At 50.3% G+C, this 5,703-nt stretch overlaps 1 long non-coding RNA gene across 1 annotated transcript; it reads right to left on the reverse strand.

The window, feature by feature from the left end:
- Positions 1-1,630: 1,630 nt before the first annotated feature.
- Positions 1,631-5,246, reverse strand: LOC112630950. The gene is made up of 2 exons (XR_003121047.1): positions 5,115-5,246; positions 1,631-1,813 (listed from the first exon to the last, which is right to left on the reverse strand). It is a non-coding gene; the product is annotated as an uncharacterized LOC112630950 (long non-coding RNA).
- Between the last annotated feature and the right edge of the window lie 457 nt (positions 5,247-5,703).

A 5,703-nucleotide genomic window follows, 5' to 3' on the forward strand; every position in this document is an offset into this window, starting at 1 on the left:
TTGTAGTTATTTTTCACATTGATACTATGAACGAAATACCATGAAATCATCCCCATTTTGCAGATAAGAAAATAGACCAGTTAAATTTATTGCCCAATGTCTCAGAGCTGGAAAGTGGCTGAGACAGTACTCGATGTGCGATGAGTTCACGGCTTGCTCGCTCTCGTTCTCTTGAAGGAGAACATACTTGAGTGATTTTATGGTCCAAGGTCTGAGCTAAGTGCTTTATGTACATGATTTCCCTGAATCCTCATAGCAACTCCATAAGGTAGGTTCTATGAACAAAACCCATTTTACAGATGAGGATACTGAGGCTCATGAGGTGAAGTGATGGCTTCAAGTGGCAGAACTGGGACTTGAATCCATGGCTGTCTGACTCTGACATCTAGATTGTTAACCCTGAAGCCTTTATCTCTTATGTTTCACATCTCAACTAAGTCTACTTGCTGTGGCTTGGAGACTTTCTGGTGACATCAGGAGACAGTGACACAGTTGCAGGCCTGCGTGTACCCTTCATTGGGTGTAAACACCCCAAGGTGTGACTGAGGAGGCAGCCAGGACACAGGTGAGCCCATCAGAAAACACTGGTGCCCTCCTCCTCCAGGAGGAAAAGAAGACATTTGGACACTAGTTCCCTTCTTGAGAGAGAAAGGACTTCCTTCCCACAGAGGCCTCTGTTGTGTGTGTGTGTGTGTGTGTGTGTGTGTTGTGTGTGTGTGTTTAGGGGGAAACGTGGATGCCTCCCCCTTCCTCTGTGGGACATGAATCTTGATGTTGCCAGTCTGGTCATACTGTGGACATCAGCAGGGCTCCAGGGATCTCAGGAGGAGGGCTTTGCTCTCTTACATGGGGCCTTGGGTGCCTGTGGTCATGGTCCTGTCCCCCTTGGGTGCCAGCAGCTTTAGCCACTACCTCCCCCACTGTGTCTCAGCACAGATTAACCATGGGAACCAGGCCCCAGCAGGAGATGGCAGCCCGGAGTAACCAGGATAGCTGAGGCAGAACCTAGGTGGAGTTGCTCATGCCCTAGAGCTGCCTCCCAGAGAGGGCCCACTGGCGAGGAACCCACTGGGAGGATTAGCCTGAGAGTGTCCTCCTAGTGGCTCTGTGAACACCTCTGATAGACCTGTTTAAGGTTTCTGGCATGCAGGTTGCTTCCAGGGAACAGCTAGAAAGCCAGGTCTGCCTTCCGCCGTTCTGGGCTGCTGGGGGGTCTGTGGCCCTGGAAACCACAGCTATGGGGCTGTAGCCTCTCTGAGCTGAGTCAAGTGAGGCTCCAGTCTCCCCTGGCAGTGGCTGCATTGTTAAGTAGTGTACAAGCAATTACACCCATGGCAGCTCAGTTGCACCCTAAGCAAATTAGGTGCTGATCCAAAGGGGTAATTAAGCAATAGTGAGTGCAATTTAGCAGTTGCAAGTGCCTTCCTCACTAGTACAGCAATCACAGGCCCATTCAAAGACCTGTTGGAGGCCCATTTTGTTTCTACGACCCTGCCTGTGCTAAGTCCAGGTAAAGAAAGACCTTGAAGCCAAGTTCTGTTTGATTTCTAAATATTCGGGGAGAACCTTTGGATGTGTCAGGGTGCCAAACATAATTAACATTCCTTAGAAACAAAACACACAACAAGCCTGCTATTGTTTTTTAAAATTATATGTCTTCTGATATAAAACAATCCCTGGGTGTTGGTGATGTGTTGATTAATTATCCCAGACAGTTCCTTTTGAAAGTTAGGAAATGTGTTTCTTGACCTCCTTCTCCATTTCAAGGTAGCCAACCTATCGAGTTTCGTCAAGTGCATTGTCATTACCTGTGCTGGAAAAGAGGAGGGAGAAATGGATATCCCTGGGTGGTGGTGGGGCCAGGCTGGCCTGTGGGCTTTCAGGGGCTTTGTAGGCCTTGGAGTTAGGGGTCTGGGTGGCTTTTCAGGCGGACCCAGGGGAGCCAGGCCTGCAGCCCCCATGTGTGCCCTAGATAGAGGGCCCAGTGCTTGTCTTGCCTGGTGGGTGAGGACGGAGCAGTGTGGCATTTGTTTGCAAGCTCTGGACCCTCCAGTCACAAAGTCCCTGGTGACTCGCTGAGCAGACTCTCCCATGGCCACTCCCTATGGACCACTCCTCACTTTCTGCCACCCTTTTCTGAGTTTCTGAGCCCTCCTGTGAGCCTCTGAGAGGCGTGCCAAGGTGAGGCTGCAGTTTACACAAGACCTGACCGGAGGGAGCCACAGGGTGGCAGCCAGGAGAGGGGCCTGAGAATCTTGGCAGGTGTGTGAGGGTAATGCTGTGGGTGCTGAGGGGAGGGGAGAGGCCCCTCCAAATAGCCATGAAGGTGTGTGTGCGTGCACATGCACAAATGTGTGTGTGTGGGGGGATGCATGTGGTTGCTCATGTGTTTATATAGGGGACTGTGTGGGTGCGTGTGTGTGTATGGATGTATGTTTGAGCATGTGTATGAGTGTGCATAGGTGTGTATGTGTATGTGTGTATATGGGTGTGTGTGGGTGTGTACATGTGTGTTTACATATGTGTATAGGGGTGTCTGTATGAGTGTGCCTGTGTATGGGTAGGTGTGTATGAGTGTGTATCAGTGTGTGGGGATGTGTCTGTGTGTATATGGATGTGTGCATGTATATACAAGTAGGCATGTGGGTGTGCATGTGTCTGTGGGTGTGTGGGTGTGCATGTGTGTGGGTGTGCACGTGTGTGGGTGTGCATGTGTGTGGGTGTGCATGTGTGTGTATGGGTGTGTGGGTGTGCATGTGTGTATGGGTGTGTGGGTGTGCATGTGTGTATGGGTGTGTGGGTGTGCGTGTGTGTGTGTGTGTGCGTGTGTGTGGGGGTGTGTGTGTGTGCATGTGTATGGGTGTGTGGGGGTGCATGTGTGTGTGGTGTGTGGGTGTGCATGTGTGTGGTGTGTGGGTGTGTGTGGATGTGTGTGGGTGTGTGGGTGTGCACGTGGGTGTGTGGGTGTGCACGTCTCTATGTGGATGTGCATATGTGTGTGGGTGTGCATGTGTGTCTATGGGTGTGTGGGTGTGTGTGTGTATGGATGAGTCTGGGTAGTGTGTAGGGGTCTGCGTGTGTGGAGGGGAGATGAGTGAGGGCGGGGACATTTTCTGCTGAAGTTTCCTTTTAAGCACCTGGTTTCGGCCTGGCTCACAGGGGCCTAACATTCCTGCCTCTGCCCTCACGGGTAGCACTTCCTTGCCTTGCCCACCATCATTTCCCTACCCTGCTGCCCCCAGTGGTTCCCTCCCTCTAAACCTGTAAGTCCAGTCTCTCCAACAGGCAGTAAGAAAGTGGCACGAGGGAGTGGGGCCGGTCCTTGCCCCTGTTGGTTGCCCTTTGGTGGTCAGTCCTTCTAGGGGCGCTCAGTCTCTCCTCTTCTCCTTCCTGCCCCACTGCCCCTCCTCCTGTCCCCGCTCTCAGCCCTGTCTTCCCCATCACCTCTGCCTGTCTCTGTGTGGCTCGCTAAGTGTCTACTTTTCGTACCTGATTACACAAAATATCTGAAGTGGCCCTCAGGGAATAGAATTAAACTTTATTAATACATATATGGTATAAACACATTATAATGTAAAAATAAAACAGCAAGAAATCAATATAGAAAAACCATAAATTAAACAGTCAAGACCAGGGGAAAGTTAGAAGGCAGGTATAAGATTTTGAGTATTTGCAGAGACAGTGGTTGTGACCAACAGCTATGGAATGTGCTCTGTGCCATTCAATTCTGAACTTTATGTGCATTCTCTCATTTAATCCTCTTGATGATGCCCCCAGAGAGGTAGAAACTCTCACCAACTCCGTTTTAGAAATGAGGATATTGGGCTCAGAGTGGCTGAGTACCTTGCCTAAGGTCACACAGCTGATAAATGGCAGATAAGGGATTGGGGTGGAGGTCAAACCTAGGTGCTTGCAGGAGGCGGGAGAGCACATAGACCCAGCCAGAGCAGTCTTAGAGATGAAATCCGTACCCTGTGGGGCGGCCTGGCAGCTCAACAGCAGGAAGCAGAGCCCTTTGTGACCCCTCCTCATGGGGGAGGCCTCTCCAGAGAGGGAAAACAGCCTTGTCTTAGGCACACCTGGCTGCCCCACCAGCCCGGCATTGGATTTCAGGAGTGCCAGATAACATGCCAGGGCACTTCCCTGGGGAGGGGTCTGGTACACAGTTCTCTGCCCATATCCAGTCCCCTTAACTGGCTATCAACCAAAAAACTACTTACTTTCTTGAAGGCAAGTGAGCAAACAGTACCCCTGTGTGGTGTCGGGCGCTGTGACAAATGGCTGCTGAATGCAGTGGCTGGGCTGAGCTGAGAACAGAAAGATGGAAAGATGGGGTTGCGGGGGCGGGGGGTGCACAGGGAAGAACCATTCAGAAGGAAAGGAGGGAGAGTGTCTTGTCTCAAGGGGAGAGTTGAAAGGCAGGGTTTACAAGGGAGCAACATGATCACTTCCTGTCCCCTGTCCCAGGCATAAGACTTGGAAAATCTCTTAGTGAGGTGAGTTTAAAGATCTTAGCTGAAATTGATGACTCAGGCAAGAAAAGTGGCCAGGAGATATAGCTGCCTTTGGCTTGGAGAAAGAGGGTTCAGATCCTGATGATTAAATGATAACCCACCTTCACAGGCCCTCACTCACAGCAGCCGTTGAGGCACCTGAAGAACTGGCTTACAGAGCCCAGTTTATTTAGCACAAGGAAGCCAGTTTCCTACCTTGGTTCAAAGTGCACATCTGGGTAAAGTGGCCACTAACCTTGCCAACTGTGTGACCCGGGGCAAGTATTTTGGCTTCCGTTTCTTCACGCATAAATGAAGGCCACAGTAAAATTTACAACCTGGGGGTATTGTGTGTATTAAATGAGCCTAGCGTGCCGTAGGAGCTCAATAAATGCTAGGCACTACTATATTCCTGCAAGTTGGGAAACAAATGGCTGCTATTGAACTCTCAAGAGTTCAGCTTTCTTTTGACTGTGCCCTGCTATCAGAAAGAGTCATTGTAGGCAGTGGACAAGCCTTGAGCTAGATCTAGGAGATGGGGATCCCAGTTCCAATTCTTTCTCTGATGGCTATGTGACATCGGGCAAGACCCTTTCCCCCTCTGGCCTTCAGTTTTCTCACCTGAGCGGTGAAGGAGTTGGACCAATGGAGCTTCTCAGCCGGGTAGGTCCATGATGAGGCCTCCTTGGGCACCTCATAGAGCAGTTTCTCTTCGGCATCCGAGGGAGGCTTGGCAGGATGAATCCTAAGCTTATCAGGAAAGATCCCAATGGGAAAGGTGATTGAAACATTTTTTTGTCTTAGAGTAACTCAGCCAGACCCCTGGTGTGGCTGCCCCTATTCTGCAGGCTTTGTTTAGAGTTGGGTGGAGATGACTCATTCTCATGCCTTCAACAGACTTCTGTCAGTGAACATACTGAGCACGCTCCCACTGGGCATGGAGGGACACAGCTAATGCACACACGTAGCACACGTATGTATATACATGCACACACGTAGCACACGTATGTATATACATGCACACATGGACATGCACAGAGCTGCTTCCATGGTCTGTGTAGAAATGACTGCCCTGGGGATGCTCTGATTGGGAGTCTCAGAGCACCTGGACCCAGGAGTAGCATTGCCAGATTTAGCAAATAAAAAGATAGGATGCCCAGCTAAATTAGAAAAATAGTTCTAATGGCTGAATTTTTGTAATTTATTGACA

The sequence above is a fragment of the Theropithecus gelada genome, chromosome 9 (genome assembly GCF_003255815.1).
Source record: "Theropithecus gelada isolate Dixy chromosome 9, Tgel_1.0, whole genome shotgun sequence".
In the NCBI taxonomy this organism is placed as follows: Eukaryota; Metazoa; Chordata; class Mammalia; order Primates; family Cercopithecidae; genus Theropithecus; species Theropithecus gelada.